This window comes from Tamandua tetradactyla, chromosome 2 (genome assembly GCF_023851605.1).
Source record: "Tamandua tetradactyla isolate mTamTet1 chromosome 2, mTamTet1.pri, whole genome shotgun sequence".
Lineage (NCBI taxonomy): Eukaryota > Metazoa > Chordata > Mammalia > Pilosa > Myrmecophagidae > Tamandua > Tamandua tetradactyla.
This window is the reverse complement of record NC_135328.1, coordinates 15760014-15775156: the sequence shown is the minus strand read 5'-3', so window position 1 is coordinate 15775156 and position 15143 is coordinate 15760014. Positions and strand designations below refer to the sequence as shown.

At 50.9% G+C, this 15143-nt stretch overlaps 1 protein-coding gene and 1 pseudogene across 1 annotated transcript in view; one reads left to right on the top strand and one right to left on the bottom strand.

Moving 5' to 3' along the window:
- The window catches only part of GABBR2 (gamma-aminobutyric acid type B receptor subunit 2), a 399248-nt gene that overhangs the window by 131893 nt on the left and 252212 nt on the right, over positions 1-15143 (top strand). The gene's annotated exons all lie outside the window — the stretch shown is intronic.
- On the bottom strand, positions 6671-13176 carry LOC143664938 (dihydrofolate reductase-like; annotated as a pseudogene).

The window sequence follows — 15143 nt, the reverse complement described above, 5'->3', positions numbered from 1 at the left end:
CTTCTGTGCCTCTCCAACCCCAGCCCAAAAAGTAAATTCATTGGTGCATCCTCCACAGGGGAAGTACCTCACACAAGGGGGCTGAAAGTTGGTTCTGGAGAGGGGACAAAAATATCTTACTTTTTAGTATATGAAGCACAGATACACATATAGCACCTAAACAGATATAACTTCTATCTGTGGTATTAAAATTTCATGGAAGTGGGTGGAATTAGGGCAAAACTGTCTGAGAAAGGCTTCTTGGGTAAGTGACAATGAAAAAAAGGTCAAGAAACAGTGTCCTACATTACTCCACCATTGCATAAGGTGCTCTACCACTGCCTGAATTCCATTTGTGGGAAATCATTTGTTCTGCATCCGTGTCTCTCCACCAGGCTGCAGGCCTCCAGCGGCAGGGGCTGTCTCTTGGTCTCCTGTTCCCTGAGCCTAGCGCGGAACCTGGCATGCGGGAGGCCTTCCCTGGGCACTGGCCCCCGCTGAACCGAGCGCAGAGGGCAGTGGGGCAGCCCGAACCGCCCCCACGGCAGAGTTTCCCACCGTGGGGAGGCGGGGGTGGGGGCGGGGCTGGGGAACATGCAGCTTCTCGGCCTCCACCCTGACAGCCTCTGCATCTCGACAGCACCTTGGGGGGCCTGCATGGTATCCGCTGCCCTGGACGTTCACAGGTAGACACCGGGGCAGATGAGGCAGAGGCCTGGGCCGAGCCACCGAGGAGACTTCTTCTCCCAGCCATGTCGGGCTGGGCAAGGTGGGGTGCAGGAGTATGCGACTGCTCCTCGATGGGAGCAGCCTCGGGAACTTGGAAGCTTCTGTTCTCCATGGCCCACCCCCACCCCATGCCCCACACCTCCCATACTCGGGGAAACAGCCCCATTCGTGGTTCCTTATGGGACAGCCCTGCGGACCCCCGAAGACCCTCCCCAACCTCTGCAGAACCGAGAGGGCTGGGGGGGCTTGGGTGGGTCTGCAGTCGCCCGAGGTCGTCGATGGATCCGTCCCTCCTTCCAGCCTGGGCCCCGGATAGATGTTTGCAAATGGGAAAACGCATGTGATTTGTATGATTGGAAAGCAACGCTGCCTGCCCTCCGAGGGCGCGGTGCTAGCTGGATGGAGAAGGCCTGGAAGGCCGAGTCACTTAGGTCTCTTTGTAGCGTAGGTGCCTCCCTCGAACCCAGGGTCTCACGTGTGGCCTGGGCTGCCCCTGCCCAACGGGGTCACCCCTCCCCCGGGTGCGGGGCTGAGCTCTGATCCTCTCTCCAGGAAGGCGCCTGGGACGGCCTGGGGTCTGGATGTGGGAGCTGGGCGTGTTGAGGCTGGAGGAGGCGCAGGGCACAGGGGCAGAGGGCAGGCCCCGGGCCACCCTGGAGAGATTTCCCTGGATCTCTGTAGCGTGGGTGGGTGGGTGGGAAGGAGCAGGAGCAGAGGCTGGAGTGAGAGCGTGCCCTGCAAGCAGCCCTTGCTGCTGGAGTCTCCTCGGGCTGGAGCTGGCCATTGGTCTGGGAAGGCCTGGGTTCCCCATTATCTGAGGTGCCCCAGCATCCCATCTGGGAGGCTTAATACAGAGAGAAGGCGCAGACCAGGTCCTGCTCCTACGCTGTACTTTGAGAATCACTTACAGGGGTTAAGGAGGTGCTTGTGTTAAAATGCAGATTCCCGGGCTCCACCCCAGCAGGCCTGGGTTAAGAGATTCATCAGGTGGCGTAAGGGATGCAGACCCCACTCTCACCCCCTCCACCATTGCAGTACCAGCGGCTCACTGGATTCAGGTGCAAAGACTCCCAGATGCCTGGACTCTCTAACCAGTGCTCCAGGACTGCAGAACTTGGGAAAGAGGGCGTGGAGGGGGTCCCCGGGGATACTGCTGGGGCAGACATCCCTGTGTTGCCAGGACGGAGTGTACTGTCCCTGGCGTGGCGACAGGCACTCCATCGCCTTGCCACCTCCCAGCCCGCCTCCTGCTCCTTCTTGCCACCTGGGCTTGCTGCCTCGGTCCCTCTCCTCTGCATCCAGCAGGACTCGGGGTCGTCTGCTGACGGAGAGCCAGGTGCCCGCCTTCCAGGTCTCAGGCTCATGCTCTCAGAGCAGAGGGAGCTCATCGGAGCCTGGCAGACCTGGAAGGGGCTGTCTGAGCGCAGCTCCTTGTTAAAGGGGAATAAAGGGAGGCCGCCATGGCTTTCAGCTCAGCCTCGGCCCATTTGCTTTTTTTTCCCTAGAGTTCCCTTTCAAGAAGCTTTTTATTTTTATTTTTTTAACTTTTTTTATTGTATAGCATAACATATACAAAGCAAAGAAATAAAAAAGTGGTAGTTTTCAAAGCACTCTTCCAAAAGTAGTTACAGGACAGATCCCAGAGTTTGTCTTGGGCTACCATACGATCCGCTCAGATTTTTTCCTTCTAGCTGCTCCAGAATATAGGAGGCTAGAGGGCTTAAATACTTTTTATCATCACAATCGACTTTTTTTCCTTCTTTTTTTGTGAACAATAACATATATACAAAAAAGCTATAAGTTTCCAAGCACAGCATCACAATTAGTTGTAGAATATATTTCAGACTTTGACATGGGTTACAGTATCACAATTTTAGGTTTTTACTTCTAGCTGCTCTAAAATACCAGACACCGAAAGAGATATCAATTTAATGATTCAGCATTCGTATTCATTTGTTAAATCCTACCTTTTATGTAAAGTTCCACCATCACCTTTGATCTTTCCATACCTCGTCTTGGGGTCATTTGGGCTATGGCAATTCTAAATTTTTGATATTGGAAGGGTCTGTACTAATATGGGGTAGGAAGATGGAACCATCTGATGTTCTGGAGAGGCTACATCCTCTAGGTTTCACGACTTATCTGGACCAGGGACCCATCTGGAGGTTGTAGGTTTCTGAAAATTTACCCTAGTGCCTGGAACCCTTGTGGAATCTTATAAATTGCCCTAGGTGTTCTTTAGGATTGACTAGAATGGTCCTGGTTGAGGATTCGCAGGTTATGATAGGTAGCAAGGTTTACCTGAAGCTTACATAAGAACCACCTCCAGAGTAGCTTCTTGACTCTATTTGAACTCTCTCTGCCACTGATACTTTATTAATTACACTTCTTTGCCCCTTTCGGTCAGGATGAAATTGTTGACCCCACTGTGCCGGGTCTGGATTCATCCCTGGGAGTCCTCTCCCACATCGCCCTGGATGTCATGTCTCATGTAGGAGGGAGGGCAATGATTTCACTTGCAGAGCTGGCTTAGAGATACCGAGGCCACATCTGAGCAACAAGAGAGGTCCTCCAGAAGTAACTCTTAGGCATGCCTATAGGTAGTCTAAGCTTCTCCGCTACCTACATAAACTTCACAAGAGTAAGCCTCATGATCGAGGGCATGGCCTATTGATTCGTGTGTCCCTAAAGTTTGACACAGTATCAGGGGATTCCCAGATGGTAAGGTTTGATAGTTCCATATTCTTTCTCCTATCCCTCAGGGGGCTTTGCCAATACTTTTTGATTATCTGGTTACTATACTCGAGGATGTTTCCAGGCATTACATCCATTCGCTTTTAACTAAATATGTTGCCTTTGACATTTATCTCAGACCCCCTCAGATTTCTGTCCTCAAAGATCTGAAGGCCACTTGCCTCTGACCCCACCCTGTACTTTTTGGGCAGCTCTACAGACCTCCCACCAACACAGACTGTCCTTCTGGAAGCTTAGGGTCTGGGGAAGAAGTGGGGGGATTTAGGGATGGGCGGGGAAGATGGAGACAGAGTAGCACCAAGAGGTGGAGGCCCCAGAGAGCCTGGCGACAGGGGGTCTGACGCTCCCAGAGGCCAGGAGGAGACCCCTTCCTCCTCGGACCTGAGATGACAGCCGGCCCTGGCATGTGGACAGTAACAGTCTAGTTGATGAAAATGAGGTCAGATTCCTGAAGGGCAAAAGGGCTCCTGGCAGGAAATTGCAGACGCTCTGTCATCAAGAACTGCACCCCCCCAGAGCCTGTCCTGTATGAGGCAGCCATGGCAGGTCTTACATCATGGCTGCTTTTCTCCTGGCGCCACCCCAGCCCTGCCCTCTGCGGCCCACCCTGCCTGCTGGCCCACCCTGGCACTGCCCCAAGGCCCGTCCTGGGGAGGGAGCATTTCAGTGTGTAACAGGCTGCCTCCATGGAGAAGCTTGTGCAAGCTCACGTGGGGAAGATACGCAGATAGGGTGAGTTGGTGCCACCGTGTAGGCTCAATTTCTAGAAACTTGAAATCTTGTTTGGTTTTGGCATTAAAAAAGAAAAAAAAAGGTTAAGTGAAATCCCCCCAAATCAGGCCCTTTTCTATTTACCGAATCAATGTAGTTTGCTTCCTAGGAACAGAAACTTCGCAGCCCACTTTGGTTTCCTCAAGGGATTAGCTTATTAAAGCTCTAGGTTGCCTGAGAAATCAAGAGATTGCTTCTCACTCGTCTGTGGGTCGTGGGATTTGAGGCAGATCCCTAGAACAGCAGAGATAATAGGGTCTTAGCAATCTTTGGGTCCAGTGCCCCCATTGTACAGGTAGGGAAGTTGAGGCCCACTTCTCACAGTAATAACAGCATCACGGGGGTCCAAGATCTGCCACCCAGTGCTCCACGGTCTATTTTCTCTCTTCGGGCCTTACCTTCCCCGTATGTGTGATGAGAATAGCAGACCTGCCTTACCTGTTTCATGCCGTGCTCATGGGAATCAGTGAAGGCTTTGTGTCACTTTTTTTTTTTTTTTAAGTGAAACCACTTTGTAAACTATAAAACAGCAGCTGCCGCTGGGATTAAACCACCTCCCTGCTAGGAACAAACCTCCGATGGCACCCTCAGAGTTTTAAAATCACACCCTGCTTTGCATCAATGACAAGGGTGCTTTGTCCTGGTGCTGCAGACTCCAAAATGAAGGTCAGGGTGGGGGGTCAGAAGGGGGCTCCTGGGCAGGAACTCAGCCCACCTTTCAGCCCCCATGCATCAAAGGCCGCCAGCCAGAGCCCTGCCATGCCCAGCCCAGTGGCTGCCACGCCCTCACGGGAGGGCTGCCCGACTCTGAGGAGGGCAGTGGGATAAGGTGCTGCCGCTGAGAAAAAGGATGGGGGCTGGGGGCCAAAACTCAAGAGCCAACTGGTCTCCAGAGGGGCCATTAGCACGTCAATAATCTATGAGATGCATCCACCTTCTAGATTCTGTTTTTTTTTGTATACGTATTAATATTTATAAAAAATTTTGACCATCATATACAATTTGCTTCTTTCAGTTAGCAATCCTTGACATTTTTCCATTTCAGCACCTCAATCCTTTTAAATGCTGTAGAATATTACATTCTATAGACATATTGGTTAGCTATTTCTTTATTGATCAACATTAAGCTGTTTCTAAACTGTTATTTAAAAAAAAAGTCTTTAACGAATATGCTTGGTCCTTTTTTTAGTTCAGGATTAATGTCTAGAAATAAAAGCTCTGGGTTGCAAGGATATGAACGTTTTGGAATTTTAACTGGCATTGGTAATATATGCTCTTAAAAATGGCTGTGCCAATTTACAATGCTGAAAATGTTATTTTCTTGGATACCATAATAATCTAAACCTTTGCTAACACAATGTGTAAAAAATATTGTGAGTTTCATTTTATAATGGTGTGAAGCTTATTTTCTAGCAAACTAATTTTGGTTTCTAGCAATATCCATTCCCAATTCATTACCTGTTTGACTTTAATTTTACCCATCATTGTTGTTGTATTGAGTTTTCTGTAAAGAGTGGGCTATTCATGTCTATCATGTAACAACTCAGTCTCACTGATGATGAGAAACAGAATTTGTGGAGTCCTTAAAATTTTCTCCTCTTTTAACCCTCAAAAGGTTAGTCTCCTACCCACCTCTACCTCTGCTACTGAATACATACAGAGCTTTCAATTCACTAATTTCCTAAATGAGTGAACAGAATTTTTTTCAGAAGGATGATATAACCAGGATAATTTACCAGTCCCTATTTTGATCTGATTTTCTTTTAAAATAGGCGTTTTATAGGTCTTCTGTTTGTAATCCTTCCTGCCCTTTGGCCTAATATGTCTAGTTCTGTGTCTTTGAGTCCTGGTTCCAACACATGCTACCTGGGACTCTCCAACTTTGGGCTGCGCCCCTGGGCAGGAATTGGGGACCTAACCCCGATTCTTTAGGGAGAAGCATTAAAGCAGCTGTAATAAAAAAATTTTCATAAATGATATCTGATGCAGTCTAGTTAAAACTGTACAAGTAATTCATGACACCGAATTGCACAGTTAAAAATGGCTAAAAGGGCACATATTATGTTATATGTATCTATTTTACTACATTTTTTAAAGCATGAATTAAAAAAAATTAAAAATGTGAAAAGCAGATTTTACTTCCAGTGACATGGCCTGGAAGGCCGGGCCAACGTCCCCCAGCCCTGGGGGGCCCTCTCCCGCCCTCTCCACTTGGCCCACTGTGCGTTCCCCTAGCATCCTAGACCCCTAGGATGCAGTCTAGTTAAAATTAATGGAGAGTAAATTATCTGATACTTCTAGTTAAGATTAATGGAGAGTAAAAATACCATGCTTAGAAACAATTATCTACAGATTTAAAGTTAATGGAAGTCTTTTTTTCCTAATGTAAAAATATGTAATTTGGGTGGGGGGTGGGCAGGAAACAAATCGAATTAAGTCAGAAAACATCTTCGTATTCATCATTCTTCTTCTATACTTCAAATTTGTACTTAATACCTTTTCCCTCCTGCACGTCAGAAAGAACACGTAGGTGTTCTGGGAGAAATTTGTATTTCTCTACAGCAATTTCTGGAAAAAAATGTGTCACTTTAAAATTCCTGCATGATCCTTGTTACACACAGTGTAAACTGGCCTGGCTGATTTGTGGCTTCCTTATAAACAGACCTGCCTCCCACTAGCCAAGCCATGTCTCCTTTCTTTGCTAATTCTGGTGGCTCAGTAAGTTTTAAGGCATTGTCCACACTTTTGGCAAGAAAATGTGCTCCTTGTGGGGGCTCCTTGAGTTCTCTACTGAGAACTAAATTAATTTTGTCCTTTGAAGGCTGATTCTTCTCAGGGATGGAGAACCAGGACTTTCTCTCCACACTCACCAGAGTCTGTTTACCTTTTCCTGAAGAGGTTGGGGCCATTCTTTGGAAATACTGGAATTTGTCCCTGAGCAGGGCCTGTTCTTGCAGATGCCACATTCTGGGGCACAGGGGCGATGTGATTTAGCAGACAAGCCTATGACGGCGGCAGCAGCAGGTACCACCAGCTCGCTCGCCTCACCTGAACTCCCTACCTCTGAATTCATTATTTTAAGAAAGATGCTAAGGGAATGCACAGTGCACCAAGCGGAGAGGGTGGGAGAGGGCCCCCCAGGGCTAGGGGACTTTGGCCCGGCCTTCCAGGCCATGTCACTAGAATGATCAGGGTAGTAAAATCTGCTTTTCACATTTAAATTTTTTTTTAATTCATGCTTTAAAAAAATGTATTGTAGTAAAATATATATATAACATAGTATGTGCCCTTTTAACCATTTGAAGTGTGCAGTTCGGTGTCATGAATTACTTTTACAGGGTTGTGCCACCTTTGCCACCATCCATTACCAAACCCTTTTCATCTCCCCAAACGGAAACTCTACACAAATGAAGCAGTAACTCCCCCGGAAAGCCTGGCTTTGGGAGCAGGTGCCACATTATGTATGAGGCGGGGAAAAAGTCATTGGTAGCTTTTTTTCTGGATCCAGATGGGTAGGAGGTAGCACACCCCATCTGAAGGGCTCTCGTGTCAGAGGAGTCTCAGAGTTGGCTTGAGGCAGGACCAGTGGTGCCCCTGGTGATGGGGGCAGCTACGGAAGTCAGCTTTGTGTCCCTGGCGCACAGCAGGGATGCAGACAGCAGGTGGCCAGATGCCAAGGCCAGCAGGGATGGAGAGAGGAGCTCCTGGAAGGCTCCACGGCCAAATGAGCCAGCCCTGGGTGGAGCCTCGCCTTCTGCCTCGTTTGCCCCAAACCTTACTCTCCGGCTACCCAGGATTCCTTGGGGGCTCTCACCTGCGCTGTTCTGCTGCTGCTTTCAGTATTATTTCAATAGACTATATTTTAGAGCAGCTTTAGGTTTACAGATAACTGGTGCAGGAAGTACAGAGTTCCCATGTCCCCTCACGACCCCCGATTTCCCCTATTAGTAACATCTTACATTTGTGTGGACCCATTTCTTACCATGGATGAGCTGATATTGATGCATTATTAATCACGAAAGTCTGTGATGTACATTAGGGTTTGCTCTCTGAGCTGGACAGTCTGTGGGTTCTGACAAATGCATAAGGCCATGCAACCACCATTGCAGTATCCTACACTGCCCTAAAAGCCCCTGTGCTCTACCTACTCACACCAAGCCCTCCCCACTCCCCTGAACCGCTGGCAACCTCCGAGTTCATCCCTGTCTCTGTGGTTTTGCCTGTCCCAGAATGTCACAGAGTTGGAATCAAACAGGACAGAGCCTTTTCAGACTAGCTTCTTTCATTCAACAAGATGCATTTCAGGTTCCTCCATGCCTTTTGGTGGCTGAATAGCTCATTTCTCTTTATCATTCCATCGAGTGGAAGCACTGCAGTTTGCACATCCATTCTCCTACGGAAGGGCGTCTTACTTGCTTCAGGCACGGTGCTTTTTCAAGGACACGGCCTTGCCCAGCAGCCTCCCAGGCCTGGAGGAACTTGCTTCTCCTTGGTACCTTGAAAACCAAGTGCAGCCTTTTAAGATCTGGCTTCAAGTATTCTCACTGTGGCATCTTCCTGGTTTCTCCCAGGTGAGTTGGTGAGTGAGCTGCCCATTTGAGCTCCCTGGTGCTTTACACGTACCGTACCCCTTTATACCCCCTTCTGCACAGGTGCATCAGGTACCCCACTTCTGCTTCTTCCATTAGTCTGCAGCACCCTCAGGCCTGGTGCAGATGGGGGCTCAAGTTCACCCCACTGGTTTGCATCAGCCTGGGGGGCTCTGCTCTGTATGAACAAATCCCCCTTCCTTGCTAGAAGGGGTGGAGGCATGTGGTCGCCGTGTCTGGCCCCACTTCTCTGGCTCCTACAGTACCCACTGAGCTTCGGTGAGGAGGGATTCTGTCCTCATTCATTCATTCATTCACTAGCTCATGTTCATTTTCATTCACTCCCTCCCTTGCTTATTAACTCAAGCATCTCCTTACACATTCGTTCCTTGGGTCAACAAGGCCTTGTTCCAGGCTTTACCTAGAGCAGGGCCACACATAGCCCGCACCGCAGCCCCAAAAGGAGGGGGGCACGGGACCCGGGCAGCTTGGTGCCATCGCCAGAACGGACGACTGCAATTCAGAAGCCCTGGATACCTGTCCCTCCTCTGTCTCTCACCGACAGAGTGGACTTGGGCGAATCCCCAAGCCCCCAGAGCCTTGCTGAGCTCACTTAGGAAACGTAACCTTTCTTCTGGGGTCCCTGAGAGCCCAGATTTGGCAGGGACGGTGAGGGGTACTGCTACCATCACCGCTGCTTTAGCCATCTGGTAGACCAGCCAGCCCTGCCAGGGAGCCTTGGACATTCCTAGGGCCCCTTTGGTCTCCGGACTCAGGGCTGTGTGCGTGAAACTAACTTTCCCAGGCCAGGAAGGCGATTCTGAACAGTAAAATTAAAACAGAGACCTGCAGGCGAGGCTGTCGGGGCACCCGGGCTGTTTTTTGGTTGGGTTTTTGCCGAAGGAGCGGCAGCCGGAAGAGGGACAGGCTGCACTGGTTCTCAATTTATTTCTGCCCAGGACCCAATGCCTATCTTTACTGTCGATCTGGTAAAAGATTCAATTCAAGGTTCTGACCCCCATTTTTAATTCAAGTCCTTAGTATCTCGAGTAATATCTGTTCCCAGTGGGCAATTCCAGTGGCTCATTGTGTATGCGACTTTCCCCGAAAGCCACCTCAACCTCTTTCTGGAAGTGTGCGGGTGTTAATAATTCATTCTAAATAAATAAATCACTCACGCCACTTACGGCGCAGCTGATGCTGCTAGCAAGAGGCGCAGCCACACGTGCTTCCCAGTTGCCTGGAAAGAATGGAAAGAGGGAATTGAAAAACTCATTCCATCAGGGGGAAACCAAGGTAAACCGGGGCTGACACCACCAAGTGAAGGGTGAGGTGGCAGGGAGGGGTGGCAGGCACCCTGCGGCATGCAATATTAATGTTAGCTTTGAAATGTTGTTATTCCTCAAATAAAGAGCTCTTGAAATGGACTTCCTAAGTGGTTCTCAAAATTTTGGCAGGTGTCATCAGAATCACCGGGAACTTAGGAAAATACAAAGCCCACCAGGCTGCAGGTGACCAGCCGTCCCGCTTTGCCTGGGATGGAGAATTTCCCAGAGGGGACTTTCAGTTTTGAAGCCAGGAAGGTCCTGAGAAAGCGGGACAAGTTGGTCACCATCACCGGGCCCAGGCTGCTTATGGAACCGCCTCCTTGTCAGCGGCCCAGGTGCCTCTGGTGGCTGTCAGGTGAAAGCCACCGCTTAGCCTGACGAGCCAGCCTCAGGTGAGACAGAGCAGCTTACCCAGCAGGGGATTCTAAAGAGGAATTCAGGCACCAGATGAAGGCGGTGGGCTAGACTGTGTTTCCCAGACAAACCTGATGATAGGAAACCTTTGTTGGGCAGAGTCCAGGAGGGGTCCTAGCGTGTACTTACAGGTTGGATTCTCCCAGGTCCCCTGAGCAGCATTTCCAGGGAAAGAGCCTGGGAAAGCTGAATTTCAGCAAATGCACTGGATGTTTCTTACCACCCAGAGAACCCCTAAAGCCATGGGGTCCAAGGCCTGAACCTCAGTATCCCCTGGGAGGGTAGGTGTCAGGGATGCGCAAGCTCAGCTCCTACCCTGCCCTGCTGACCCGAATCTGCATCTTACCAAGCCACCGGGTGACCCGTGGGCACAGGAGAGGCAGCGATCTCAGGTGCCTCCACCCCAAGTTAACCTGGGGCCTCTGGAGGGAGGCCAGGTGCGTCCGCGGGGAGTAGAAGGGTTTTGAGGGCTGTGCTCAGACCCTGGAGCTGGATGAGGGAAAAGTCTGCTGCGGCAGCCCCAAGAGCCCCTTTGAGGGTGCCGGGATGAAATGCAGGTGCGCCGTGTTCTAGCTGCTTCTGGCCATCAGCGCCCTCCCACATGGACCGCCAGGACTCGTTGTCCAGCCCTTCTGCGGAGCGTGTCCTGCTCTGGCCGCCGCCAGACATGCAGACCCAGAGTCTCAGCCTGGAGACCCCCGAGCCCACATCAGCCAGGACCACGCAGAAGGGACCTCTGGCCCCACATGAGGAGCAAAGGACGGGGCGCTGAGCTCGAAGCGCAAGGGCCTGGGTCCTGATCCTGGACCACCTGTTGGCCCCACACTTGCCGTGTCCCCCTGGTACCATGTGGCACGTGGCGAGGAGGGCCCTGCCCTGTCCCCTCCCAGGACTGTAATGAGTCTCACCCGGAAGAGGGTGGGGGGGCGTCCAGGAAGAAAGCGCCGGGTTTTTGTTACGGCGCTGTGCAGATTGCCCAGTCCTGTGTCTCATTTGATAACCTGGTGTGTGACTTGTATAGATGGGGAAACTGAGGCCCTAGAGGTCACCACACTTGGTCAGCTTGAATACCGACAGCCCCGGGTATGAGGGCTTGGGGTCAGATGGACCAGGTTCACTTCCAGGCCCCAGAATCTGTTAGCTGCTGACTGTGGGCAGGTCACTAAGCCTCTCTGAGGGTGAGGTGGTGGTGGCATCGCGCTAACCCGTGGGGAGCAATGAGGACGAGCTGAGGTGCCCTGCGCACTTCCCCCCACCAGGCTTGGACCCTCTTCTCCCTCCTGGGAACTCCCCCTCAAGGACCGAGGCAGTGGCCTCCTGGTCTACCTCTCCAGGTAGAGGCGGGTCCTGGGGTGATCAAGGGTCAGGTCTCTGGGACCTGCTGTGTGGCCTCAGGCACATCTCTTGCCTTCTCTGGGCTTTCATTCCTATCATAAAGGAAGACGGTTGGGCCAGTTGATGGGCCATGACCATCTCAATAGTGCTGGTCCTTCTCCCCTGTGACTGCCCTCTTGGAACCTGCATGTGATTTCCCTGGGTCTGGGGTCCAGGCTCCAGGGGCCTGATACCCCTCCCCTTCCTGTGCCATATGTCAGCTGTGTCTTGGAAGTAGGTAGTCACTAGCCAGGGCCATTTTTGCCTGTAACTCTGTGTGGAATATAGTGTGGCAGCCTCCCACCTTGGCTGAATCCTTACCTGTACATCCCTCCATGTCCAGCAGAGTTCTGCAAGGTAGAGAGCGCCTCTCTCCTACAGGTGAGGGAGGTGAGGCCCAGAGAGGGTAAGCAGCCTGCGTAAAGTCGCACAGGTGGGGAGGGGGGCAGAGCGACTGCACCAGCATTTCTCTTAGCCTCCCCCTGTATCCTTTCTCCCTGTGCCAAGGGAGAGAGCCTGCTCTCTGCACCTCCAGACCTGCTGCCCAGGCTGCTCCCGCCACTGGAATATCCTCCCTCCTTGCCCTCTTCACCTGACTGAGTCATCTGGGTTTTCTGATATTTAGTTCAAGTGTTACCTCCTCCAGGAAGCCTCCCTAATCTTCCCCTACCTGTTCCCCAGCAGGGCGAGGTACCCACGCAGATTTTCTGTGCATTTTCCTCACTTGCTTTCCCTTTGCGCTTTCTTCAGTGTGTTGCAGTTCTCTGCTGAGGTTTTGATCCTGCCCTCCAAATTGTGACCTCTTTCGGGGCAAGAACTATCTGAGCACTCAAGTGCTCAGAGATTTGAGTGGATGCACCTGGTGACCTGCTAAATGTTCCTGGCCGTGTACCTAAATAGTGTGCCTAAATTAACTCACTCACTGCCCAGCCAACCTCAGCAGGTGGACACTCTCATCCTCATTTTACAGGTGAGGGAATTGAGGCACAGAGGGTTTGAGGATCTTGCCAAGTGATTGTCTGTCCTAAAAGCTACCAGCGCTCACACGCCCAGGACCGCTGCATGGCACTGCCATCTCGTGCAAACCTCCCAGCAGGCGGGGACAGGGGAGCAGAAATCTTTTCTCCCCAAGCCTGTGTGCAGGAAGAGGGGAATACAGTTCACAGAGCAGCACTTGGCCCGACCGACTTCCTCCTGGGTGCAGGGCCAGGCCTCTGGGAGTGGGATGGGGGCCAGGGAAGCTCAGACCCACCCACCCCCCACCCCCGCCAGGCCTGCCTGGGCCCGGGGCTTCCTGTCTGTCCTCTCCACGCAGGGCTGGGTTCTCCCTGTAAAGCACCTTTGGCCCGCACACACGTCCGCAGACTACTCTCCAACTTATTACTCGTCCGGTAGCTTGCTGTGTATGAAAAATAAATGGTCCCTTTGAACTCAGAAAATGGATGGGCTGGTTGTTGGTGAAAATCAATAGTTATGCTGAGTATTTCAAGCACATAGAGTACTTAGAGTCCTACTCCGGGTGGTTTTGAAATGAATGAGCTGAGTTTTTTTTTTTTTTTTTTTTAAGAGCATGGCCTACTTTCATTTTGAATTATACAGAAGGCCTTTGCTTTGACTCTCTTTACTGAGAAGATTAAATAATTTATTATTTCCATGATGTGGAGATTGAGACTCGTGCGGTGGGAGGGGCTTACCCGAGGAAAGCTCTCCTAGGTTGGCTACGGAGCAGCAGCATTTTCTCAGATTTCCCTCAAGGTCTGCTGTGGATGGGATCCTGTCCCCTACAAAAGTGCGAGGTCCCAAGCCCGGGCCTGTGGGTGGGAACCCACGCGTGGAAATGACCTTTGGAGATGTGTAGCCAAGATGAAGCCAACCAGAACCAGGGTAGCCTCTGTCCGCTATGACCGGAGACCTTATAGACAGGGAAAGTGGCCCCAGGCAGGGGTGGCACACAGGGAGACAGACGGCCGTGGGACAGAGGCAGACGACTGAGTTATGGGCTGCCAGCAAGCCACCATGCGGGCTGTAGAGAAAGCATGGCCCTGCTGACGCCTTGATTTTGGTCCTCTAGCCTCCCAAACTGTGAGATAATAAATTCCAGTTGTTTCAGCCACCCAGCGCTGGCAGACCAAGACAAGTTCTCACAAAGACTATTACATGACATTGGCTGCCCCTGAGATGGCCTGCTGGCTTTGCACATATCAGGAAATGGGTTCCTTCCCATCCTTGGGGGCTTCGGATACTCCTAGAACCCTGGGCGCAGCAAAGCATCTCTGGCCCAACCCGCCAGTCCGCGGAAAGCAGCTTGCACCCAGTTCCTGCTGCTTCTTCCAGGAAGCCTGCCCTGACCACGCCTAGCCAGATCACTGCCTCCAACAGACACATCCACAGTGCCTGGTTTCCCCAGCCCCCCAGCATCATTGCATGCTTAATTCCTTGTCCCCTCTCCAGCTCTCCTGTCCCTAGCTGTGGGGACAGCCTCTGTCTCGTTTGCAACTGGAGTTCTAGAGTCCAGTGCATGACTTGGAAGCTAGGAGATCCTCCAGGAGTCTGTTGTTTTTAATTTTATTTTTGATTTTGTTTTAACTTTTTATTTTTAAATAATTTCAAACTTACAGAAGAGTGGCAAAAATAATAATCCAATATAGAACTCCAACATATTACCCCAGACACCCAGATCCACCAACCTTAATATTTTGTCCCCCTTGCCTCACCATTCCATCCTTCCATCATCTCTTCCTCCATCCATATATCCCTATATCCCTCCCTCCCTCAGTTCCTCCCTCCACCCCTCTGTCCATCCATCTGCTCACCCACCCATCTACCCATCCATCTATCTACTCACCCACCCATCCACCCACCCATCCATCCATCCATCCATCTACTCACCCATCCATCTACCCATCCATCCATCCATCCATCCATCCATCCATCCATCTACTCACCCACCCATCCACCCACCCATCCATCCATCTATCCATCCATCAGTCATCTACCTACCTGCCTTACAAACATTTAAGAGCAAGTTGCACACATCATGCTTCCGTGTACTTCAATGTACATTCCCCATGGATAAGGATATTCACTTATGCAGTCACCTTAAGTGTGTTATCAAATTCAAGAAATTTAACATTGACATAAAGTTTACATTCTAATTACAGTTTTTCCCTATGTCCCAGTAATGTCCTTTTGAGCCTTTTTTTCT